At 41.7% G+C, this 27,677-nt stretch overlaps 1 protein-coding gene across 7 annotated transcripts in view; it reads left to right on the forward strand.

Moving 5' to 3' along the window:
- Positions 1-27,677, forward strand: part of RPH3A (rabphilin 3A) — a 320,776-nt gene that overhangs the window by 51,704 nt on the left and 241,395 nt on the right. For 2 of the 7 annotated variants that reach the window (XM_054663616.2, XM_054663615.2), the window contains 2 exons: positions 15,577-15,626; positions 17,934-17,994. The exons of 3 other annotated variants lie outside the window; for them this stretch is intronic. The gene's annotated coding sequence lies outside the window, so the exon portion shown is untranslated. Of the gene's footprint in view, positions 1-15,570; positions 15,627-16,921; positions 17,039-17,933; positions 17,995-27,677 lie in introns of those variants that run through there. 2 more of the 7 variants (XM_063786060.1, XM_063786059.1) reach the window with 2 other exon arrangements.

Below are 27,677 nucleotides of genomic sequence, written 5' to 3' on the forward strand. Positions count from 1 at the left end.
TGGTGGGACTCTGCAGAGAGTCCCCACCAGAAAGAAGGTCCTCACCAGATGCTGCCCCGCAATGTTGAACTTCTCAGTTTCATAAATTTAAGAAATAAAATTTCTTTATACATCACCTAGTTTCAAGTATTCTGTTATAAGCAACAGAAAATGGAATAAGACAGTCAGGTTTTTGTTAAATGATGGTAAATCTTTACTTATTTTGAATTTGGAGACATGTTTCTTGAAGGTCAGAATTTATGAATATTTCAAAACCTGGAATGAGACTGAGGTCTGGATCTTGGTTTAGCCAGGTGACCCTGGGCAAGTTATTTAAAATCTCCGTTGTCTTCCCCTGCTAGACTTGCAGCACTGCTTGAAGTTATGTCTCTAATTTTCTGATCATGAGATAGTTTTCAAGTTCTAAGTCAAGATGGGAAGCAAACACTATTCTTCCCTAAGAACATGATTCTCAGGGGTGACAGTGATGCTCTTGTTTAATGCCAATTTAAAAAATAAATGGGTCGGCTGGGCGCAGTGGCTCACGCCTGTAAACCCAGCACTTTGGGAGGCCAAAGTAGGTGGATCACAAGGTAAGGAGTTCGAGACCAGCCTGGCCAATATGGCGAAACCCCATCTCTACTAAAAATACAAAAAGTTAGCCAGGCGTGGTGGCGGGCACCTGTGATCCCAGCTACTCAGGAGGCTGAGGCGGGAGAATTACTTGAACCTGGGAGGCAGAGGTTTCAGTGAACTGAGATTGCGCCACTGCACTCAAGCCCGGGCAACAGAGCAAGACTAAAAAAAAAAAAAAAAAAAAAAAAAGGGTCACTATTTTGAATGGATGACAGGTATGTCCATCACTGCTGTTTTGGTGATTTATGTGATAAGTATCTCCTTAAATGTAGGATGTTGTCCCATCTGTAGTACACCAGATGATTTCTGATGGTACCTGCAACAATTTGGGGGCACAGCATTACATAATCTCATGAGTCACATAGAGAAATGTGGATCCTCTTTTCCATCTTTTTCAATCCTCCAGATGAGATCACGAAGAAACTCTCAGTTGGGTGCTCGTGGAACTCTAACACTTGCTCCAATCCCTGTCTTTAGCAGACAGACAGCATCTTAGACTCAGAGCCTGGGAGGAGGTGAAAATATTTAACTAGAATTTTACATCATTTTGTTTCCATTGTTTTTACATTTTTTTCCTCTTCCTTTCTGCAAGTATTGGTTTTCCATTTATGGTAGTGATATGAAATTTTCCTTTACGAGAATTTTATTTGAGTACAGTAAATTAATCTAAGAAAACTAATAAATAATACAGTAGGTCAGGGCTCAGCCAACCTTTTCTGTAAAGGACTAGATAGTAAATATTTTAGGGTTTGAGAGCCATATGGTTTCCGTTTCAACTATGCCACTATAATATGAAAGTAGCCATAGACAATATGTAACCAAGTGGGTGTGGCTGTGTTACAATAAAACTTTATTTACAGAAACAGGGTTTGGATTGGCCTATGGGCTGTTGTTTGGTATTCCATGTACTAGGTAATATCCTGGCAATGTAGTTGGTAGTTAAGTGCTAGGCTCTGGAGTCCGCATGCCTGGGTTTGAATCTCAGCTTTGCCACTTACAGGGTGTGTATTCTTTACTCTCTTTGCCTCAGTTTCTTTATTTGTAAAATGAAGATGATAATTCTAACTCATAGGATCTTCATTAGGATTATATACATTTGCTTAGAATAGTGCCTGATGTACAGTTAAATGCCATGTAAATGTAGGTGGTCATTAATGTTATTTTTATACACAGACATGACAAAAAATGCCAAAGAGGCTTATGATTGCCTGAATATTAGGAAACACTGAATTTAGTAGAAAATATAATGATGTTTGTTATTGCTCCTAACTATCTCCTAACCCTTTTAGTGATTCCCTGGGGTACTGTCATGTTTGGCGGGTTGGGGAGGGAGGGGAGTAAATGTAAGGAGGACAGAGCTCCATCTACTTGCTGAACACTGGAAAAGTAAGGCCCATGAGGGAATGGATTTTATAGACCTGGCTCTGAGTGCATAAGTTGACTTCTTCTTCTTCTTCCTGTACGACTTGACTTTCTTTGGCAGCAACAAGGGAAAATATCAGGTGCAGCAGGTGCCACTAATGTTAGTAACCCACGTCAACTTACAAAATCTGCCAGAAGAATGAGCTCTGCCATCCTAGGTTGTTATGTCCCAGGTAGAACACTGTAGGTAATATGGATTCACAAACATTTAATAAAAAAAATCAGTGTCTTAAACATGATACAAGCTTATTTCTCTCTAATATAGCAATCTGGGTAAATAGTTAAGGGCCAGTAGAGTGACTCTACAATGGCCAAGCTCTTTCTATCTTGTTGCTTAGCACTTGAAACATTTGACTTTCACCTGATGGTCCAAGATGGCTGTTTTAGCTCCTGCCATCACATTTGCATTCCAGCCAATGGGAAGGAGGAAGACTAAATGGAGACCACCCACTTTCCTTTAAAAACAGGACCCAGAAATCACACATATCACTTCTACTTACATTTTATTGGCCAGAATTCAGTCACATGGCCACATCTAGCTACATGGAGGGCTAACAATGCAATGTCTGGCTAGGTGAACTTGTGCCCACCCAAACATTTTATATAGAACAGTGTTTCTCAACTTGAGGCAAAATTACCCTCCTAGTAAACATTTAAAAATATGCAGGCGCATTTTTGGTCTTCATGATGGCTAGGGAACATTCTTGGAATTTGATGGGTGGGGCCAGGTGTGCTAAACTTCCTAAACTATGTGAGATACTCCCTTGTAATGAAGAATTGTGCCATCCAGGATACCAACAGTGCCTCTGTTGAGAAAGATGGCTATGGAAAAAGTAGAAAACAGAGGTTGGGAGATAATTTGCCATCTGCCACACTTAGTTTATCTACAGTGATCACAACTGTGCCAGAGGGCAACGCCTGGGACATTCTTGAGTGTAGGCTTGAGATAGACCTCGATTTGCCATATGATCACATTCTCTGAGGTATACTCAGCCCTTTCACACACTCTACTCTAGGCTTTCTCCCATAAAGACCCCCAAAATACCCACTAGCTCAGGCACCCTACCCCAGTTACTATATTTTCAAAATCTGTATAGAGCTTACTGCCATTGACATGTGGAGGAGGGGCCCCCATCTGCAGGGCAACTGGAAGTAATGCCTATGGGGCTCAGCCTCCATCAGACTGTCCACCCCACTTTGTTGAACCCTGAATGTAAATCCCTTCTAGCCCCCTCCTCCTCCTATTCCCATCCTGTATCTCCTCAACTCACTCCTTCATTACATTTTATTCCTATTAGCATAATATGCAGAGTATTTCCAAACATATATAACCGTTCATAATTACATCTTTATAATCCTCCAAACCAATACACTGTATATGTTTACTGCTTATGTGAACATATTTCTCCTTTCTGATACAACAGATTTCCCTTCAGCATAATCCTCCCCAATGTGCTTCTCATTTAAATATATACTTTATGCTTTTCCTATGGGCAATGCCAAACATGTGCAAAAGTAGACAAAATAGTATGAGTCTGTGAGTACCTATCACCCAGCTTCAACAGTGATGAACTCATGACCATTGTTTTTTAATTTTTTCTCCTTCCTACCTCCTCCCAGACATGAATAGGTATTTTGTGAGGAGGACTGGGGAGGATCATGCTGAAGGGAAATGTGTTGTATTAGAAGGGAGAAATACGTTCAGATAAGCAATAAACATACACAATGTATTGGCTTGGAGGATTATAAAGATGTAATGATGGATGGTTATATATGTTTGGAAATACTCTGCATATTATGCTAATAGGAATAAAATGCAATGAAGGAGTGAATTGAGGAGATACAGGATTGAATGCTGAATAAATCAACTTTTCCTGTAGTTCCCATAGCCAGGCCCCTTTCCATATTATGTTACCTTTTCCATTTTCCTCTCTGCTCCACCATGTCTTGCATTGTATCACACAACCCATCATCAACAGCAAGAGCAGTGATAAAGAGAGCCCGAAGGCAGAAGCTTCTGGGGACCCCTTTCCAGCAGCCCCACCTGATTCTTTTACATCCTTTGAATTCTTGTTATCTCATGATAAGGATGGTGTCTGCCAGTTGGTACCATAATATTTCCTGGGCAGATCTAGTTGGTGTTGGCTTCTGCTACAGTTTGGATGTGTGTCCCCTACAAATCTTATGTTGGAATCTGATCCCCAACATTGGAGGTGGGGCCTAATAGGAAGTGTTTGGGTCACGGGTCTGGACCTCTCATGAATAGATTAATACCCTCCCTGGGGCAGGGGAGTAAGTGAGTTCCCTCTTAGTTCCCATGAAAGCTGATTTTTGAAAAAGATCCTGGCATCTCCCCTCTCACCCTTTCTTGCTTCCTCTCTCACCACCTGATTTCTGCACACGCCAGCTCCCCTTTGCCTTCTACCATGAGTGGAAACAGCCTGAGGCTTTCACCAGATGCCCATTCTTCCAGCCAACAGAATCATGAGCCAAATAACCCTTTTTCTTTATAAATTACCCAGCCTCAGGTATTCCTGTCTAGCAACAGAAATGGACTAAGAAGATAGCTACTTGGCACCAGGTGTGTTACTTATACTTATGCATATCTTATCCCAATGGCCATATCCACACCTTAATTAGATAACCACCCGAGTTAATGAAATCCTACGTAGTAAATGAGATGAATACTCCTATCTCTAATCAACCCTTAATCTAGTTATTTGCCAAAATGTGTTCTATGGAACACTGGTTTCTACAGGGATCTTGAAAATTAATTCGAAAAGTGTTTTATGGTCAACAGGGTGGTTTTCTGCAGGACTTCTCAGAGCCTTTAATATGTTAATGATGTTGTGAGGCTCCCAGAAGGGGTTAACAAACCCAGAATTGCCCCCACTTTATTTCAGCCCTTTATTTTTTATACCATCTCTCACAGGACCACTGTTTTGGAGAAAGGTCTCTAGAAATGCTCCCTCAATCATCTCTTCAAGTATCCGGAGATAGAGAAGGCAGAATGCCCTATATGATATGAGGAAACCCGAGATGATAGAGAAACTGCAATCTATCATCAGTGGAATAGGAGGAGACTATGGCCGAGGTCTGCAGGTTTTTCCCTTTCCTGGGTGCCCAGGACAGCTCCCATTGATTGGCACTTTCTTCCTAAGCATTAACAGGTCATTGGTTTTAGGGAGATCAGATGGTAAGTGATCATAGCCTATGTGACAGATCTTGTTCAACCCCTCCCCTCCTTTATTTCATAGTTGTGTGTATTTGGGCAATTGCCTCAATCCCTCTGAGCCTCTGTCTTTGGGGTCTCCTGAGAAACTGACTCCAAGGCCAGTGGTTTACGGGTGTATCATTATGCTGGCCTCAAGAGCAGGCAAGGGACTGGTACGTAGAAGGTGACCTCCTAGGCGGGACTGGGGGCTGTGTTTACACTCTGGTACTTCCTGTTCTGTTTGCACAGCCAGAGAGGCTTTTATGATTCTATAAAAAGCCCCACAAAGGAATCCTATGCAGCCATAAAAAGGAACGAGATCATGTCCTTTGCAGGCTATGGATGGAGCTGGACGCTGTTATCCTTAGCAACTAACACAGGAACGGAAAACCAAACACTGCATATTTTCACTTATAAGTGGGAGCTGAACAGTGAGAACACATGGATACATGAAGGGATGGGGGTAACACTGGGGCCTGTCGGGGGAGAGGTGACGGGAGGAAGAGCATCAGGAAGAATAGCTAATGGATCCTGGGTTTAATACCCAGGTGATGGGATGATCTGTGCAGCAAACCACCATGGCACATTTACCTATGTAACCAACCTGCACATGTACCCTGGAACTTGAAAGGAAAGTTGAAGGGAGCCCCCCTCCCCCCACAGAGATGCAGATATTGGTAGCTGGAAATGGCTGAAAGACACCAAAGGGCTGAGTCCTGATCATCTGCTCCAGCTCCCAAACCTGATCTGTACACATCAGACTGACACCTTTATCACAGGGGTAGGTGAGGATGAGACCCCAAAGTTTTCCGCATGACGTCTGGTAACAGAGATGACATCTACCTGTTGGTGGGTACTAAGTCATGTGCCAGGCACACAGTTGAATCCTCACAACAGCTCAAGCAGCTCTGGGCAGTTATCTCCATGTACAAATGAGAAAATGGAAGCTCAGAGAGGGTAGGTAACTCATCAAGGGTCATACAGCTGGGGAATAGTGGAGCCGGGGTTCAAAGCAGGGCTCTGGCTGGCCAGGCATGGCAGCTCACGCCTGTAATCTCATCACTTTGGGAGGCTGAGGCAGGTGAATCACTTGAGGTCAGAAGTTCCAGAACAGCCTGACCAACATGGTGAAACCACGTCTCTACTAAAAAAAAATACAAAAATCAGCCAGGTGTGGTGGCACGTGCCTGTAATCCCAGCTACTCTGGAGGCTGAGGCAGGAGGATTGCTTGAACCCAGGAGGTGGAGGTTGCAGTGAACCGAGATAGCACCATTGCACTCCAGCCTGGTCAACAAGAGCAAAACTCCATCTCAAAAAAAAAAAAAAAAAAAAAAAAAAAAGCAGCAGGGCTCTGGCTGAAGGCTATGACCTTAACCACTGTACTGCACAGTCTCTAATAACTAGGGGCTTATTAATGATCCCTCCTTTCCTTTCACCCTCTCTTTTCCCCATCTTTTCATCTCTCCTTTCCCTGTCTTCTCCTCTACACCCTCTTCTCTTTTTTCTTTCTTCTCAGGATAGTTACCCTGGGCCATTCGATGTCCAGTAAATATTTTTTGAATTGAATAGCATCTCAGTTTGGAGCAATAGATGCTTAGTTCACAAAATTTTGATTGAATCAACTGTCAGAAAAATCTGAGTGCATGGAAGTTCTGCAGAGGTAGGGGATTGTGGCCACGGAATTTAATACCCTTTGCAAATCTCAATAACTTCCTGAAATTCTCTAGGGGGCATGGAGTGGAGGAGTGTGAAGAATGATGAACATGACAAGTGAGAATCCTTTAGTCTCTGACGTCTCTTCCTCAACGCTCTAGATTTTTCTCTCCTTTCTTTGCCAGCTCCCTTCTCCTTCAGCATTTTCCCTCCTCCCCACTCCCCAGCATAGAAGGTGGGAAAAATAACTGCAGTGGAAATGCAGTCATTCTTAATAGGACATTTGTGTGTCTGGGGCATGGAAAATGGTTGGGTCACATTGAACAGCCAAATATTAAGAAGCTTGGTTAAGAAACTGGACATAGCTGAATTAGGGTGTGTTTCTGTTTTCTGTGCTTTTAGAATTATGTGGCCATAAATCTCCTAATCAGACATGATAAACATCTGATTGCAGCCATACGCTAGCATTTACATCGCAGAAAGCAAATTTTGAAAAGGTCATCATTTAACTTCTGCTGCTTGCAGTCAGCCCGCTCCTTGGCTCTATTAAATTCAAAGCTATACAGTAAAATATTGCTTGTTTGCTAATTTTGCTCCATTGAGCCTATCTCAGGATCCTAGCTATTGCTTGGTATGGCATGCTTTAAGTGACCTGGATCAGAGACGGTGTTAAATGTGGTCAGATGTGAAGATTGGAATCTTTCTAAAATTGCATTTATTTATTTACTTATTCAAGACAGCGTTTTGATCTGTCACCAGCTCTGTCAGGCTGGAGTGCAGTGGTGCATTCTTGGCTCACTGCAACCTCCGCCTCCCAGGTTCAAGTGATTCTTGTGCCTCAGCCTCTTGAGTAGCTGGGATCACAGATGCACGCCACCACACCTGGCTAATTTTTGTATTTTTAGTAGAGACAGGGTTTCATCATGTTGGTCAGATTGGTCTCAAACTCCTGACCTCCAAGTGATCCGTCCACCTCGGCCTCCCAAAGTGCTGGGATTATAGTCATGAGCCACCGCGCCCAGCTGAAGGTTGGAATCTTAATCTCAGAGAAGTGCTAGAAATTGTAGAGATTTGTAACTATCTTGTTAGGAAAGAGGTAGGTGGACCTTCTATAGATTGAGATGTGGTAGAAGTGTAGCTTCTTTCCTTCCTTCATTCAATCAGGATTTAGTGAGCACATAACAGGATCAAGGCTCTTCTAAGCATTCTATAGTAATTATTGACTCAGTTAATCTTTGCAACGACCCTACACTGTGGGTTATATTATTTCTATTTTTCAGGTGAGGCACAGAGAGGTTAAGTGACTTACCCAGAGTTACACAGCTAGTTAAGTGATGGAGCTGGGATCTTAAGCTCAGGGTGTTTGACTCCTGAGTGCAGGCTATTCCTGCAGCTTGCTAAATGCTGGAGATGCAGCAAAGAACAAGACAGCATTGTTCTCAAGGATCTCACCTTCTTTGTAAATAACAAACATAGCATTTAAAATCCCTGCATATATAATTCCGGCAACTACCATTTATTTCATGCTCACTGTGTGCCTGAGGCTAAACTGCATATTTACTATTTTTTCCAATTTTTTCAAGAACTCTCTGAGGTAGGAAGTTTTATCCCCATTCAGCAGGTGAGGAAACTAAAGTGTAGAGAGGTTAATTTAAATTGTCCAAAGTCATACATTTATAGGGGTGCCAGATTTAGCAAATAAAAATTCAGGATACCCAGCTAGATTTGAGTTTTCTGTAACAAATACATTTTTAGTTTAAGTATATCCCATGAAATCTTTGGAGACACACTTACACTAAAAAATTATTTGTTGTCTAACTGAAATTAAATTTAACTGGACATCCTGTATTTTATCTGGCAATTCTATACAATCAGTATGTGGCAGTGTTGGGATTCAACCTTGGGTCTTCCAAATTCTAAATTTTTCAGTTGGCCAGTTGCAATCAGAGTCAAAATGGGTGCCTCAAAGTCACTTTTGACCTTGAGTTACACTAGCTGCTTTTGCCCACAATTTATCTGTAAATGTTGATAAGGCTGATGATAGTAAATAATAATAATAATAATCCACTCAACCAGTATTCATTAAGTACCAGGCACTCTTCTAAGACTTTCGATTGTTTAATTTAATCCTCACATCAATTCCATAAGGTGTGTTCTATTATGATTCCCATTTTCTAGCAGTGTTTTTCAAATGGGAGTGATTTCTCCCCCAGGGTAAGGCAAGGTCTGGAGATATTTTTTGGTTGTCTCAAATATGGGTGCTACTGGCGTCTGGTGAGTAGAGGCCAGGGGTGCTGCTAAATGTACTACAATGCACGGGACAGCACCCCTCCCCTCCAAGAATTATCTGGCCCACAATGTCAATAGCTCTAAAGGTTGAGAAACCCTGTGCTAGAGTAACTAAAGGCAAGAGAGGTTTGGTAACTTGCCCGAACTCACACTGGTAGTCAGTGGCCAAGGTGAGATTTGAATCTAGGCAGCCTGGCTCCCGAATCTGTGCATTTAACCACCACCACGCTGTACCCAGTTTGCCTATGAGGATGAAGAGGTCTGGAAGCTTGGATTACCCACCTATGATCCCACAGGCAGTGGGTAGCGAGGATAGAACCATGACTCATGTGTCTTGTTTCCTAATTCATTACTTCCATCCCTCCCTGCATCCTATTATCCTAATTTCCTAACCAGTAACTCCCAGCTGCTGATGCAGAAGTCAAATCCAGATTAGGTAAATGCTAAGCTAGAGTTAAGCATGTGTGTGTTCGTGTTGCATTTCAATAGAATTTAAAGTATTTTGTTCATCCATTCATTCAGCCAACATTTCTGTGTGCCCACCCCTGCTCTGGAAGTGGAGAAATAAAGAGAAGACATAGTTTCTGCTACATGGGGCTTAAAATCCAGCCTCACTTTCATCTCAGTGTAAAATTCTATGATTCTAGGCTGTTTGCCTTCATGTTCGTGTTAGCCTGGGTTTCCCCAGAAGCACACTCTGTGATAAGAATTTGGGTACAAATGGTTTATTTGGCAGGTGATCTCAGAAAACAGGTCAGGGAGTTGGGAGGTGAGACAGGGAGGGGAAGAAAGTCAACAGATAATGTTTTGCAAAAATAAAAGATAAACTTGTATGTTTATCACAGCACTATTCACAAAAGCTAAGTGTCCATCAACAGATGAATGGATAAAGAAAATGTGGTATATATACCATGGAATACTACTCAGCCATAAAAAGAATGAAAGCATGTCTTCTGCAGCAATGTGGATGGAACTGGAGGCCATTATCTTAAGTGAAATCACTCAGATACAGAAAGTCAAATACTGCATGTTCTCACTTTTAAGTGGGAGCTAAATAATGTGCACACATGGGCGTAGAGAGTGGAATAATAAACACTGGAGACTTGGAAGGGTGGGAGTGTGGAAGGGAGCTGAAGTATAAGAGATTACCTAATGGTACAATGTACACTATTTGGATGATGGTTACACTACAACCCCAGACTTCATTAGGAAATATATCCATGTAACAAAACTGCATGTGTACCTTCTAAATCTATAAATAAAATGAAAGATATTGTTCAGATTGAGCCTGTTTGCACTGTGGGTGATTGGAGTTCAGTCCTGCTGGGGAACGCTGGGAGAGGGTGCAGAACACAAGCTACAGAGTTAACCTACCTGAGGGGAGTTTGTCCTTCAGCACTCATCTCTTGTGGACTGGGTTGCTCCTGATGGCATGAATGCCCTGTCACTTCTGATCTGCCCTGCAAATGAGCCAAAAGAAACACCTCGGACAGGCAGTCACAGGTGCATGCCATCTGATAAGTACCTAGAAGATATGGTACAACACCATCCATCTCTGCTACAGTGGCTGAGAAACATTTATTGAGCACCTACTATATGCCAGGTACTTTCATATGTTAGCTCATTCTTTTGATCTCTTGAACTCCACCAAAGATCCTCAAATAACCATCTTTAACAGCTTTGCTCAGTCCTTACTCATCCTCATCTTTAGCTGCCATGTAGATGAGGTCAATATCCACAAGAAACTCACCTGAGTGGGGAAGAAACTCGCTTTCCAGTACAATAAATAGCTATATAATAAAAGCACAATGTTACCCTGAATAGCTGCAGCTCATTACATGGAAAGAAACTGAAAATAAAATCAACACGGAGAAAAGCAGAATCATGCCCTGGGGAGAGACCAAGCTTTGATCACATCATTTGAGTGCCTGGATGCAGCTGTACCTGAAGCAAAAGACTCCCAGGCATTTTATATGCCAGAGACAATAAATTTTCATTTGATTTTTTAAATTTTTAAAAGTTGAGTATTGTTCAGATATAAGCTGGAGAGTTCTGACTGATAGTCAAACAGAGAGATACCGTGAGAGTTGTTCAAATAAATGAAGCTTATGAATGAGGTCCTGAGTTTGAAATGATAGTTACTAGACCAAACCACAAGGCAACATTGATTTTAATATCACACCACATGCCACCCTGGATTTTTTCCCCCTACAACAAAGGGTCATGTTGTCCAACATCATTACGTATGAGTTTTTGCTTTGTTTGAAGTTAGTACACTTGGTCTCGTTAAATGTCTGCCGGTTTCTTTGGTTCTGTTGAATGATGTCCTTATCTATGTGGCTTTTTCTAGATTTTCTGGGGTATAAATCACCCAGGCACATTATGGATCTTCTCAGTTTATTGCCAGGAAAATTTGTTGTTCTCTGAAATGTGTGCTTGAACCACTGGAGCAGAGCACTTACGACTGTGTTTTAAGATTATCACAAGAAAAAAATTCTGCAAGCAGTGCTTGAACTAAATTAGGATCTTGCTTTTAGAGAGGCAGGTGTAGGGTGTTTCAAAGCAAAGTGAGCTCTCCTCTGCAAATTTCGTCTTTCTACTCCATCTGGAGCTTAAATTTCCATCCTTGGGGGTAAATCACATCTGCTTTGGATTTCATAGGATGTCTCTTAAGTATCTTCACAGAATTGTTCAAAGATTGCAATCGCTTCTAGTAGATCTGATTCATAAGTTCGTGGGTGCAACAGCTGCTCTCTGAATCAATTTGTCAATGTGAGTGGCGTTTTGAATGGGGGCAGAGATGAGAGCAGACAGCCGGTAGACAGCCATAGGAGGCGGTTTTATAGAAGAGTGGTAAGCCATAAGGATACCATCCCACGATCAAATCTCAGCTCTGCCACTAGCTATGGCACTCTGGTCGATTTTCATATTGTTTTGAGCTTCAGTTTCCTCATCTGTAAAATGAGGTTAATAACAGTACCTGCCTCATGGGTTGCACTGGATTAAATCTGAGAAGAAATGTATACCATTTAGTCTGGTGGGAGAGTTGCAGGTGCCATGTGCTATGGGCATATAGTAAATGTTCATTAAATGGTAGCTATTTGTGTGCACCAGGATGCTTTTGATCCAAAAGAAAAATATCTTGATTCGACTGGCTTAAACAATAAAGAAAAATTTATTATCATAGGTAACAGTGACTCCAGGATTAATTCAGTGCCTTGACAACTTCACCAAGACCAACGTTCTTCTTATAATTCTCCTTTGTCATCTTAATGTCAGTAAGTAGCCCTAAAGGTGATAAGATGGCTCTCTCAGTTCTAGATGTTATTTTCAGATGTAATATAATGTCCCTCCATGGAAGAGGCTCCATTTTCGTTTGTGTGCCTCTTTTTAAGAGCAAAAATACCTTTCTCTAAAAACCCTGGCAGACGTCCACTCACATCTCACAGGTTGTGGGTCTTCAGGGACCCTGGAAGGTGTGGCAGTTGGAGGCTCTCAGCCGGTCACACTCCTCCCAGCCACCTCTCACGGCCAGTACATCACCAAACAGGCTTGGGGAGCCTCCCTTTTCTCAGCCTCAAAATGATTATGTGCACAGTGAGGTTGGACAGTTTCCTGTCTACTAGCTGTGTGACTTTGGAAAAGTGGTGACCCCTCTCTGAGCCTCCATTTTTCCATCCCTAATGTTAATTCCACTTTTCAATACTCACTGTTGGCTGATTGTTTGCCAGATGACACTTGAGGGGCCTGGGACTCAACAGTGAACAAGACACACAGTCCCTGTCCTCATATTGCTGATGCCTGGTGAGAGTCCCCAACTCACAGAGTTGGTTTGATGACCGATGTGGAGATGACCTTGTAAATGGGCTGGTCCTAACTGCATGGTCTCTTTTGCTAACACTGGAGGGTATACATCCCATAGTTTTGGGACTGCATTAATCTTAAAAGCTATGGGGGTACTCTAAAGTGTGAATTTAGCCACACATTAGCTTAGGTTTTTTCCAGAGCGCAGAACAGCTAAGAATCAAAGGAGCCTAGCTGTATTACACTTGCACAAACCAGTTTTTCTTTTCTGGATTGAAGACCCACATTTTATGTTTAATGGACAAAAGTGTTGTTTCCCTTGGCCTGTTTTTTTTGAAGATATCCTTAACAAAATCTGTCTCATCTTTATCAATACCATGACAATTACAACCCCACCTCAAGCCATTTGTTGGCTAAGAATTTGGGTTCTGGAGCCAGACTGTATATTTGAACCATTGCTCTGGCCATGTGACCCTGAGCGAGTCTCTCTATGCCTCAGTTTCATAATCTGTACAATGGGAGAATAAAGGTAACTACTTCCTAAGATGGTTATATTTTGGGGTATATTTAGTTATCTTTTATTGAATATCTACTGCGTGATAGGTGTGTTATTCTTGATGCTGGAGACAGTAGTGAATAAAACAGAGAGATGTTCTAATGGGGGCAATAGGCAATAAATGAGTAAATTTCATGCTGCAATCAACAGAATAAGCCATGAAGAAAAATCAACCAGGGTAATGGGGCTACAGAGGGTGTGTGTGTATGTGTGTGTGTGTGTGTGTGTGTTGCTTTAGGTTGGATGGTCAGGAATGGCCTCTCTAGGGTGGTTACCTTTGAGCAAAGATGTGGAGAAAGTGAGCCATGTGGATATACATAGGGGGAAGAGCAGGGAACAGCTCTTCCAGGCAGAGGGAACTGCAGGTGCAAAGGCCCTGAGGCAGTGAACGGTTTGAGGAATAGCAAGGAGGGTGGTGGGTGCAGCTGCCACAGAGTAAGTGGGAAAAAGCTTAAGCAAGTGAATGAAAGTCAAATGCTTTGAACAGTGCCTGGCATATAGTAAATGCTTGATACATGTTAACTGTTGCTGTTATTATTCTTGCTACTAGTCTTAGAATATAAGACTCATTTTGAGGAGACAATTCAGGCTATGTTTTCTCCTGACACTATAAAATATATTAAAAAATCAATTTGGTTTTCTTCTATGTTGAAAGGAATATGTCTATAATCATTGCAGATCATTTGGAAAATACAGTTGAGGAGACAGATGGAGACAACCACTGTTAATGTTTTAGTGTATTTCCCACTTGTATTTTTATATGCTTAGTTTTTAATTTATCACAACTGTGATCATTAGATATACTATATACAATTCTATATTTCTATTTTTTTACTTGACCTAATAACATAAATATGTCCCATAAAGGTATCATACATAATTTGTTATGGCTGAATAATGTTCCACTGAGTGGAATGTACTTATTTCCCAGTTAATGGACATTTAGGTTGCTTTTCATTTTTCTTAATATACATACTGTGCAAAATGTTTTTGTTTGCTTTCGACTTAGGGTTGTTTCCGTAGATGACATTCTCAGAGATAAAATTACTGGTTAGGCCAGGTGTGGTAGCTCACTCTCTGGGAATCCCAGCACTTTGGGAGGCTGAGGTGGGACGATCGCTGAGCCCAGGAGTTTGAGACCAGCCTAGGCAACAGAGTGAAACCCCATCTCTACAAAAAAAAAAAAAAAAAAAAAAAAAAAAAGCTAGGTGTTGTGGCACATGTCTGTAGTCCCAGCTACTCAAAAGGCTGAGGTGGGAGGATCGTCTGAGCCTGGGAGTTTCAGGCTGCAGTGAGCCATGATTGTGCCACTGTACTCTAGCCTGGGTGACAGAGCAAGACACGGTCTCAAAAAAAAAAAAAAAAAAAAAAAAAAAGGAAATTACTGATTTAAAATTCATGGTGGTTGGTTTTTCCTTTACACAAATTTATTTATTTATTTATTTTGAGATAGAGTCTCACTCTGTCACCCAGGCTGGAATGCAGTGGTGCAGTCTCGGCTCACTGCACCTCCACCTCCCGGGTTCAAACAATCCTCATGCCTCAGCCTTCCAAGTAACTGGGATTACAGGCATATGCCACCGCACCTGGTTAATTTTTGTGTTTTTAGTAGAGATGGGGTTTCATTATGCTGACCAGATTGGTCTCAAACTCCTGGCCTCAAGGCCCACCTCGGCCTTGCAAAGTGCTGAGATTACAGGCATGGGCCACCACGCCAGGCCCCTTTACACAAATTTAAAACCAATAGTATTTATTTGTGTGGTTCTTTGATGTAGAATAGACCAGATCTCTTGGTAGACTTCAGATAGTGCTACATTCCATTTTATTACCTTTCAGAGTTGGAAAAGTTCGTGTCCATTCATCTTGGAGAGTAATGAGATTTTCTATTTCGTGCCCTGGCACATTTTTATTTTGAATTATTTAAGAAAACTCTCTATGCAATGCTTTAGTGAGAATTTATGACTCTTGGTACTACTGGAACTAAGGTGATGGAGGCAGTAAGAATGAAATTTTTTCCCATAGGTCATCAGTTGGGTCAAAGATGGAGCTACTAGCCAGGCCTGAGACCTGAGGTAAGTCCCACCGTCTCTTTGGGCCTCAGTTTCCCTATCTGTATTAAAGATTGCAGGACTTGTGTATTCTTATCATTTGTTATATATCAGGCCTAGTCCTAAGCAATATCTGCATTCACAGATGTGAGTTCTTATAGTAATTGGGTGCTCATATTTTGAGGAATACTGCATTTGACTATAAGCTCCAGGAAGGCAGACACCTCATTTTGTTTTATTCACCATTTGTATTAGCCTGTTAGGGCTGCCATAACAAAATGCCACAGGCTGGGTGGCTTAAACAATGGCAATTTATTTCTCACAGTTCTGGAGGCTGAAAGTCCAAGATCAAGGTGTCAGCAGGGCTGGTTTCTCCTGAGGCTTCTCTCCCTGGCTTGCAGACGGCTGCCTTCTCACCATGCTCTCACACAGCTTTGCTACGTGTGCACACATCCCTAGTGTCTCTTCCTCTTCTTATAAGGGTTCCACCCTACTGGCCTCATTTTGACTTAACCATTTAAAGACCTTATCTCCAAACATAGTTGCATTCTGAGGTCCTAGGGTTGGGATTTCAACATGTGAATTTTGGGAGGTACAGTCAGTCAATGTAGATCCAGCTTTTAGCACCACCGTTATCATCATATATTAGGCAGCAAATGCAGATCCACATCCCCTCAGTTCCTGGTTGTAGAACAAATGAATGAATGAAGTCTGGGAAAGCTAACATTTCCAGTTCAGTCCCAGCAGCCAAGGCAATTGCATTCTACATTACCTCATCTCTAATTTTATCCCCGTTCTGTAGGTGTGGACATTGAGGTGTAGATGTGTGAAATGATTCAATGAAGGTCACATAGCCACTTATGGAGGAGGTGGGACTTGAGTCCAGGCCTCCCTGATGTCAGGGCCAGAATTTCTAACCTCTCTGCTGCACTGAGAAGATAGGCTTGATCATTGCCAAGCTCCCTTAATCCAATTTTAGAATTTTCTACAAATCTTCCTCTTTTCATTGAACTAAGGCTTCCTTATCAGATTGGGTAGGAAGAAGCCAAGAAGAAATTCTTGCACAGTGAGGGATGATTTGGGGTCTAAAAGTTGAATTTTTCTCATCCCCTTTTATATATCCTTTTTAATTTTATTTATTTATTTATTTTTTACAAAATGTAACTTATGCCAGCTCTGTGAAGCAGAAAGTTTTGACTTTTTTTCCCCAGTGCTGCATTCTAGTTTCTAGAATAGTGTCTGACACATGAAGACAATAAATATTTATTGAATGAAGTAATAGATACTTGTTTACACATTTTTTTTTTTTTTTGAAATAGGGTCTCGCTCTGTCACCCAGGCTGGAGTGCAGGAGCAGATCATAGTTCACCGCAACCTCCGCCTCCTGGGCTCCAGTGATCCTTCCATCTTAGCCTCCAGAGTAGCTGGGACCACAGGCAAGTGACATTACACCTGGCTAATTTTTTAATGTTTTTGTAGAGACAGGGGTCTCACTGTGTGGTCTAGGCTGGTCTGGAACTCCTGACCTCAAGTGATCCTCCCACCTTGGCTTCCCAAAGTGCTGGGATTACAGACATGAGCCATAGCTCCTGGCAACATTTAATTTTTAATACAACTGTGTTCATATTATTAATACCATTCAAGGCTGGTGTGGTGACTCATGTCTGTAATCCCAGCACTTTGGGAGGCTGAGACGGGTGGATCGCTTGAGCTCAGGAGTTCCAGACCAGCCTGGGCAACATGGCGAAACCCCGTTCCTAAAAAAAACAAAACAAAAATTATCCAGGCATGGTGGTGCATGCTTGTAGTCCCAGCTACTTGGGAGGCTGACGCAGGAGGATGGCTTGAGCCCCGGTGGAGGTGGAGGCTGTAGTGAGCAGAGATTGCACCATTGCACCACCCCAGCCTGGGCAACACAGTGAGACCTCGTTACCAAAAAAACCCCCCAAAAACAAACAAACAAACAAACAAAATCCCAACAAAAACCAACTCCCGCCCCCAGCTAAACCAAAACCATTCAACATTTTAAAAACTTCATTATATTATCTTGGTACGTTTGCTTGTGAGTTCTATAGATCTGTCTCACTCTTGCTACAGGAGACTTCAAATGCCATGGAATACATGAACTTTCATTTTCTAATTGTGCTAAATATAAAGAACATAAAACTTACCATTCTCACCATTTTAAAATATACAATTGAGTAGCATTAAGGACATTCACAACATTGTTCAACCATTACTACTGTGCATTTCCAGAACCTTTTCATCATTCCAAACAGAAACTCTGTACTTGTTAAACAATAATTCCCATCTCCATTCTCTTCTCCCTAGCCCCTGGACACCATGTTTCTATTTTCTGCTTCTGTGAAATTGCCTCTTCTACATACCTCATGTAAGTGGAATCATACAATATTTGTCCTTTTGTGTGAGGCTTGTTTTACATAGCATAATGTTTTACGGGTTCCATGTTTTGTAGCATGTATCAGTATTCCATTCCTTTTTAAAGGCTGAATAATATTTCATTGTGTGGCTAGGCCACATTTTGTTTATCCACCCATTCATCTGGTGGAAGAATTGTGGTTGTTTCCACATTTTGGCTATTGTGAATAGTACTGCTATGAACATTTATGTACAAATGTCCATTTGAGTCTCTGCTTTCAAGTCTTTTGAGTACATACCTAGAAGTGGAATTACTAGATCATGTGGGAATTGTTTTTGAGAAACTGCCAAGTGGAGACCTTCATTTAAAAAAATCTAGAGCCAGGGTGTGGTGGCTCACACCTATAATCCCAGCACTTTGAGAGGCTGAGGTGGGAGGATCACTTGAAGCCAGGAGTTCGAGACCAGCCTGGGCAACATAGTGAGGCTCTGTCTGTACAAAAACATGAAAATATTAGCTGGGTGTGGTAGCGCTTACCTGTAGTCCCAGCTGTTTGGGAGGCTGAGATGGGAGGATTGCTTGTGCCCAGGAACTTGAGGCTGTCATGATCGTGCCACTATATTCCAGCCTGGGTGACAGAAAAAGACCCTGTTTCTCAAAAACAACAAAACTCCAAACCTGTTGCTCCCTCCATTTGTGCTAATAACCATGGGGCCAGAGTGGATGGGGACTGGACTGGTGGCTGTTGAGTGACCCAGGAGAGAACAGAGGCTCTGATCTTGGAGAGTCCCACCACCTGGTGTGATTCCTGCACAGTTTATTCTCCTCCTCCTTTCTTTCCTCTGCCCCATGCAAAAACTCATTCATTCATTTAATTACTCATTCATTCATTAATTCATTTTCAACAATATTCCCTGATTGCTTTTGTCATGCTTCAGGCACAGTTTAGGTGCTGGAATGTTTTGGTGAAAATAAGCAGCCAAGACCTCTGCCCTCAAAGAGCAAAACAGTCATGCGTAGCTTAATGATGGAGATGTGCTCTGAGAAATGCACCTTTAGGTGATTTTGTTGTCATTTGACTGTCATAGAGTATACTTACATCAACCTAGATGGTATAGCCTATTGTACCACTAGGCTGTTTAGTGTAGCCTATTGCTTCTTGGCTGCAAATCTGTACAGCATGTTACTGTACTGAATACTGTAGGCAGCTATAACACAGTTGTAAGTATTTGTGTATCTAAACATACCTAAATAGAAAAGGTACAATAAAAATACAGTATAAAAGATAAATACAGGCCGAGGGAGGTGGCTCACACCTGTAATCCCAGCACTTTGGGAGGCCGAGGTGGACGGATCACTTGAGGTCAGGAGTTCGAGACCAGCCTGGTCAACGGTGAAACCCCATCGCTACTAAAAACACAAAAATTAGCCTGTATTCCCAGCTACTCAAGAGGCTGAGGCATGAGAATTGCTTGAACCCGGGCGGCAGAGATTGCAGTGAGCTGAGATCATGCCACTGCACTCCAGCCTGGGTGACACAGCGAGACTCCATCTAAAAAAAAAAAAAAAAAAGATAAATTTAATTGTACACCTGTATAGAGAGCTTACCAGGAATGGAGCTTGCAGGACTGGAGGGTGCTGTGGGTGAGGGGTGAGTCAGTGAGTGAGTGGTGAGTGAATGCGAAGGCCTAGGACATTACTGTGCACTGCTGTGGACTTTATAAACACTGTCCACTTAGGCTACACTTAATTTATTTAAAAATTTCTTTCTTCAATAATAAATTAGCTTATTATAACCTTTTTACTTTATATACTTAAAAAAACCCTTTTTTTAAGGTTCGGAGGTACATGTGAAAGTTTGTTATATAGGCAAACTCGTGTCATGGGGGTTTGTTGTATTAGGTATTAAGCCTAGTGCCCAATAGTTATCTTTAATCTTTTAAAATTTTGACTCTTGTGAAAACACAAAGACATTGTTAAATCACAAACACATTGTATAGCTGTACAAAATATTTTCTTTCCTTATATCCTTATTCTATAAGCTTTTTTAATTTTAAGAACTTTTAATTTTATTTTTACTTTTTAAACTTTTTTTTTGTTAAAAACAAAAACACAAGCACACACATTAGCCTAGGCCTACACACACAGACATTGTTAAAGACACATACACTGTATTAGCTGTATTAGTCAAGATCGTTACCTTCCACTTCACAACTTTTCCACTGGAAGGTCTTCAGGGGCAAGAACTTGCACGGAGCTGTCCTCTCCTATGATAACAATCCCTTCTTCTGGAATCCCTCCTGAAGGACCTGGCTGAGGCTCTTGAGGAGATGTCACTCTTTTCAGAAACACATCCATGGGGGGTTTGCTTGGTTTGTTTCCTTTTGTCATCATAGATGTGCTTGTAAGCAGATAATACACCATGAACATTCCCCTCTATTAATGAAAGCCTTTCAGTGTTGGGGTCCTTATTGCTTTCAAACTCTTTAAGGAGCTCTTTGAGGTCTGCAGAAGCATCTACTAAACCCGTCCCTGTGAATTTTCTTGGGGATTCTTCTTTTCCTTCTTCTGCAGTTTTCTTTTCTCTTGCCTTTTTTTTTCACTACGCATTCCTGCTCCAGTTCCAACTTCTCATTAGTTAATTCCTCAGGAACCACCTCTAGGAGCTCCTCAGTGTCATCTTCATCCACACCCGGGTTAAAGTTGTTTGCCCTCTCAACCAGAGCTTTGTCGATTTTTACAACCTCCCCATTCTTGGCAAATCCTTTGAAATCACAGAGAAATCCCTTGAGTATCTTCTTGCAGATTCCATTTATATACTCCTTGGTGACATCACCCCAAGCCTCAGCAAGGTTCTTGGTGTAGTTACAGACGTTGCAATTCTTTCAGAATTCATCAGTGTCTTCCTCAGTTGCAGCGGTAGGCTGGGCAAAGGTTCTCCTCAGATGGTAGGTCTTACAAGCTGCTGTAACTCCTTGATCCATTGGTTAGTTCAAGGAGGTGGTGTTCAAAGGTAGAAACACCACTTTGATATTGGGATGAAGATCACCAATAAAAGGAGTATGTGTGGGAGCATTATCAACACTAAGCAAAATCGTGAAAGGCTTGTTCTCCTCTATCAGTGTTTCCCCATTTTGCTGGCAGAGCAATTCAGGAGGGCATCATCCATCCATGACTTCTTATTCATGTGTCGTCCATCCATGACTTCTTATTCCTCCTCCACTCCTCTGGTGGTGTGTGCTGATTGCTATGCTTGAAGGCCATGGCTTGAAGGCCAGACCACAAAGGGTTTCATTTTGTAGCCTGCAACATTGTCTCAGAGCAAGACGGTTATCCTGTCCTTAAAAGCCTTGAAACCTGGCATTGACTTGGCCTCCTTATGGATAAAAGTCCTTTCAGGCATCTGTTTCCAGAATAGGGAAGATTTGCTCTGGCAAGTAATTTTCCTCTACAATCAGCTTATCTAGAGTTTCCAAAAATTCTTCAGCTGCGTTCACATCAGCACTTGCAGACACACCACTCACATTTTCATTATGTAATGAATAATGATTCATGAATTGTTTAAACCACCCAGTGCTAGCAGTAAACTCAACATCATAGTCGGGTCCAGCCTTTTCTTTCAGCATTGCAAAACCAACTTTTTGCTTAAGCTGTGATCATCCTGGTGCTGAGAGGGACCTTGTGTGTCCGGTCTTCAATCTAGGTCAATAGAAGTTTCTTCATGTCTGATTTGGGCCCATCTCGAATTTTTGTTGGTCTTTTTTTTTTTTTTGAGACAGTCTTGCTCTGTCACCCAGGCTGGAGTGCAGTGGCGCGATCTCAGCTCACTGCAACCTCTGCCTCCCTGGTCCCAGCGATTCTGGTGCCTCAGCCTCCCGATTAGCTGGGATTACAGGTGCGCACCACCATGCTTGGCTAATTTTTTTGTATTTTTAGTAGAGACGGGGTTTCGCCATGTTGACCAGGCTGTTCTTGAACTCCTGACCTCAGGTGATCCGCCAGCCTCAGCCTTCCAAAGTGCTGGGATTACAGGCATGAGCTACCACGCCCAGTCCCATTTTTGTTAGTCTTGTTACCTTCAATGAAGCAGATCCTTAAACAACTCCAGTCACTTTGTTCTTGTTCAAGATCATAGCTGCAGGAATGGGACATGCTTGCCTAGTGAGCAACAACCATCACTTTCAATTTCATTTTTTCATTTCCTGGTCAGTCACTCTACGTGGCCTCTTACTGGTAACATTAGCTGTCGATTTTGTGCACTTAGGGGCCATGATGGACAGAACAAGAGCACAAGAGAAAATGATGCAACCACGAATCTTGGTAAACACAGATGTATGAGGCTGCTTCTGGGCTAACATGGCATCCTGCTTTACAGCAAACTTTTCTTTCATTATTATAGATTCAGGGGGCACATGTGCAAAGTTGTTTGCCATCTCAACCACAGCTGTGTTGATTTTTGCAACCTCCTCAACCTTGGCAAATCCTTTGACGTCATAGATAAATCTCTCGAGTGTCTTCTTGCAGATGCCATTTATATACTCCTTGGTGACATCACCCCAAGCCTAAGCAAGGTTCTTAGTGTACTTATAGATGTTGTAATTCTTCCAGAATTTATCAGTATCTTCTCAGTGTCTTCCTCAGTTGCACTGATGGGTATATTGTGTAATGGTGAGGTTTGGGCCTCCATTGTATCCGTAACCCAAATAGTGAACATTGTACCCAACAGGTAATTTTTCAATACTCGATCCCTTCCCACTCTTCCCCCTTTTGGAGTCCCCAGTGTCTATTATTCCCCTCTCTATGTCCATTTGTACTCATCGTTTAGCTCCCACTTATTGGTGAGAATATGCGATATTTGATTTTCTGTTTCTGAGTTATTTCCCATAGGATAATGGCTTCCAGTTCCACCCATGTTGCTGTGAAAGACATGATTTCATACTTTTTAATGGCCATATAGTATTCCATGGTGTGTATATATATATATATATATCTCCACATTTTCTTTATCCAATTATCCATTGATGGACACTTAGGTTGATTCCATGACTTTGCTATTGTGAATAGTGATGTGATAAACATATGAGTGAATGTGTCTTTTTTATATAATAATTTATTTTTTGGGGGTAGATATCCAGTAGTGGAATTTCTGGGTTGAATGGTAGCTTATTTTTGGTTCTTTGATAAATCTCCATACTGTTTTCCATAAAGGTTGTTCTAATTTACATTCCTACCAGTAGTGTTCCCTTTCCTCCACATCCTTGCCAACACATATTGTTTTTTGACTTTATAATAATAGCCATTCTGACTGGTGTAAGATGGGATCTCATTGTAGTTTTAATTTGCATTTCTCTGATGATTAGTGATGTTGAGCATTTTTTCATATGTTTGTTGGCCACTTGTATGTCTTCTTTTGAGAAATGTCTGTTTATATTCTTTGCCTACTTTTTAATGGCGTTATTTGTTTTTTTTCTTGTTGAGTTGTTTGAGTTCCTTGTAGATTCTGGATATTAGTCCTTTGTCAGATGCACAAACTTTTTATAAGCAGAAGGAATACACTCTAAAATAATGATAAAGCATAGTAAATATATAAATCAGTGACATAGACATTTATTATTATTATCAAGTATTATGTACTGTACAGAACTTCATGTGCTACACTTTCATACAACTGATGGCATAATAAATTTGATTAGACCAACATCACCGCAAGCAAATGAGTAATGCGTTATGCTATGATCTTATGATGGCTATGATGTCATTAGGTGATAGGAATTTTCCAGCTCCATTATAACCTTATGGGATCACTATTGTAGGTTTTTGTGGTCCATCATTGACCTAAACATTATGTGGTATGTGACTGTATTATGATAATTATGAACAGTCCAAAAAACAAAATGAATGAATAAATAATACAGAGGCTTTAGAAAGTGAAGATTGCCATGAAAAAATGAAATAGGGGAAGTGGGTAGGGGGTGCTGAGATGATGGGTGTTGTGATTTTAAACAGGAGGTCAGAGGAAGCCTCACTGGGAAAGTGACATTTGAGCAACGACCTGAAGAAGGGAGGGAGTTGACTGTGTGGATAAGGGGAAGAGCATTCCAGGCAGAGGGAACAGCCAGTGCAAAGGCCCTGAGGTGGGTGCCTCCCTGCTGTGCTCATGGAACAGTGTAACTGAGGCAGTGTGAGCAAGAGGGAATGTGGGAGGAGATGAGGTTGGTGAGATCATGGGGCAGATTGCACAGAGCCTTGTAGACCACTGTCAAGTCTGTGAAGTAGGGCATCTCTGGAAGACTTCGATGGAGGAATAGTGGGATCTGATTTTAAAATCTTATTTTATATATGTATTTTTTATTTTATTTATTTATTTATTTTGAGATGGAATCTTGCTCTGTCGTCCTGGCTGAAGTGTAGTGGTGCCATCTGGGATCACTGCAACCTCCACCTCCCCAGTTCAAACGATACTTGTGCCTCAGCCTCCCAAGTAGTTGGGGCTACAGGTGTGTGCCACCATGCCTGGCTAATTTTTGTATTTTTAGTAGAGACGGGGTTTTGTCATGTTGGCCAGGCTGGTCTTGAACTCCTGACCTCAAGTGATCTGCCCACCTCGGCCTCCCGAAGTGTTGGGATTGCAGGTGTGAGCTGTAGTGCCTGGCCATCTTATTTTATTTTTAGCAGGACCATTCTGTCTGCTGTGTTGACAGTAGCCTGCAGGGCATTGAGGACAAAGGCAGGGAGACCCATTAGAAAACAGTTACAATGATCTGGGTGAGAGAAGACGATGCCTCCTTCCAGGGTGTCAGCTGTGCAGGTGGTAAGAGGTGTTTGGATGCTGGACATATTTTGCAGGCTGAGCCAATAGGATTGCTGATGGATCGTATGGCTTGTTTGTCTGTAAAATGCTCTAATGAAAACAAATGTTTTGCTGTATCTATAGGAATGGCTGCTAAGTGTTTGATCTATTGGGGCAAGATCAATTTGTTGATAGGTAATGGTTCCTGTTGGACTGGTGCCCAGATTGCCAGATTAATCGAACTTCCAGGCCAACAGCGCCTCATGGTCCATCTACTTGGGCTTGGAGGAAGGGGGAAAAGATGCTGATATTAACAGTTAACATTGAGAACTCACTTTATACCAGGCGCTGTGCTTAGCACTCATATCTCATGTAGTAGATAGATTACCTTTGTTATGTACTTAGCCATTTTTTGAAACAATCACAAATTTACAGAAAAGTTGTGAGTACAGCACCAGAATTTTTTTTCCCACTGAATCACTTGAGAGTAAATTGCTACCTGCTTCCCCATCACCTAGAAATACTTTAGTGTTTATGTCCTACAAACAAAGATATTCTCCTGCTTAGCCACATTACAACCATCCTAACCAAGAAATGAACGTGAATGCATCACGACCATCTAGCCCACAGGAAAGTCCTTTGGAGTGAAAGGATCTCACCTAGAATCAGGAATCACATTTCCTTGTCATATATCTTTAATCTCCTTCAGTTTGGAATGCTTTCTCAGACTTTCTTTGACTTTCCTAACCTTGACACTTTTGAAGATTATGGGCCAGTTTTCTGTTGAATGTCCCTCAGATTTGATTTATCTGATGTTTTCTGATGATTAAATTCAGGTTGTGCATCTTTAGCAAGAGTATTACAGAAGGGATGCTGGTTTCTCCTTGCATCTTGTTGGGTGGCACATGATTTTGATCTGTCTCATTGCTGATGGTATTCAATTTGATCACTTGATTAAGGTAGTATCTGCCAGGCTTCTACAAGTAAAGTTATCCTTTTCCTTTTTAAAATTGGTATCTATTTTGTGGGAGATACTTTGAGGCTATGTAAAAATCCCATTCCTCATCTAACTTTATCTTTCTGTCAATCAATCTATCTATCCATCAGTTGATCACTGTATGGACTCATTGTTGTGGATTTCATTTAATGGGGTTCTAACTATCATTGTCCCTGGTTTGGCCAGTAGGAGCTCTTTCACGCTGACTCCTAGGTCTGTTTGATCTGTCTGCATCATTCTTCCAGTGCCCCTTTGCTTTCTGGTACAGGATACTCCAGTTTCATCTTGCACTTTTCTTGCTCCAGCCCTGCTATCAGTCATTTCTCCAAAAAGCCCTGTCTCTTTTTAGTGGTGAATGGTTTTTAGAAGCTAGGATCTGGGTATGAGGTGTGCTCATCAATATTGGGGTATTGCTTTTTCCAGGTCCTCTAAGAGACAGAAGTAGGGAAGATATGGATATGAATATATAAGCACACATACATATGCAAATATATACATATTATATGCATTGATAAACAAATATATGCATATTATGTATCTATGCATTGATAAATATATACATAAATAAATATACAGACATGCATAATCAATCTATATATATCAATGTACATCAGTCTATATATTGAAAACCATAGAACTCTAATTCTAATTGAATGCCACAGAGTTTATTCTAGTTTTCTCCCTTTCTATATTTGTAACTCCCTTATCTAATATTGACTAAAGTGACACACATTATTCTTACTCTAGTTGCTTATTTGATTAATCTTCCTATATGTGAACAGTCTGCTTTCTTGGCCACACCCCCTGCCCCATACCAATTCCCTTCTCATCCTACTCCTGACCTCTCCCCATCTCCTGTCTTGCTCTGTACCACCTGATGGCTGCCAAAAGGAAGCAAAAAGGAAAAGCTATAAAAACTATTTTTTGGTTGGGTGTGGTGGTTCACCTCTGTAATCCCAACACTTTGGGAGGCTGAGTCAGGAGGGTCACTTGAGGCCAGCAGTTTGAGGCTATACTGAGCTATGATTTCACAATTGCACTCCAGCCTGGGTGACAAAGTGAGACCCTGTCTCCAAAACAAACAAACAAAAATCCCAAAACTATTTTTTAAATCCTATTTTATAGATGGAAAAACTGAGGTCCAGGAAAGATTAAGCAACACGCCACAGCTAGTGTGCAGTGGAGGAGGGGTTCAAATCTATGAAGTCTAGTTCCAGCTCTTGCTCTTAATTAACCCTTAGGTCACACTGATCTATGCACAGAGTGATGAATAGATTCTCATGGGATCTGACAGCTGGGCAGTGGAGCCTCAGGAGAATAGACAAGCTCTGGTCATCTACCAGTTGGCTTGGTACCATCTTTAGAACAGGGAAAGGAGTCTGCCTTCATTCCATCACGGGCTCACTTCTGGCCTCATAGAGGCTTAGTTTCCTTAACTGAAAAATAGAGATAATTATAGTGCCTACCTCAGAGGGTTCGTGTGAAGAGGCAACGTGATTATGTATGGAATGCGTCATCTAGATACACTCTCGGGTCCCTGAGCCTCAGACCCATGCTGTACCCACTCTTGTGGAATACAGAATGGTGGCTGGGAGCAGGATGAGACCTTGGGTGCCTCATTTAGCTTTTTGGTGCCTCAGTTTCCTCAAGTGCAAAATAGAAGTGTGGGATTTAAAGTCAGACAGACACCTCAGTTCAAATCTTGGATCTACTACTCACTTGATAGATGGCCTTGAGCAAGCCAGAGCCACTCCCAAAGCCTTAGTTTTTCCATCTGACAAGGGGGACAACTACAGCCCCTGCTTTCTTAGGCAGGTGTGTGGATTCTGTGGAGGAAATTTGTGTAGAGGACCTAGCAGATAACTGGCCCATGGAAAGTGGTTGGTAAATGTGCACCTGGGATTCTTG

The sequence above is a fragment of the Pan troglodytes genome, chromosome 10 (genome assembly GCF_028858775.2).
Source record: "Pan troglodytes isolate AG18354 chromosome 10, NHGRI_mPanTro3-v2.0_pri, whole genome shotgun sequence".
Classification (NCBI taxonomy): Eukaryota; Metazoa; Chordata; class Mammalia; order Primates; family Hominidae; genus Pan; species Pan troglodytes.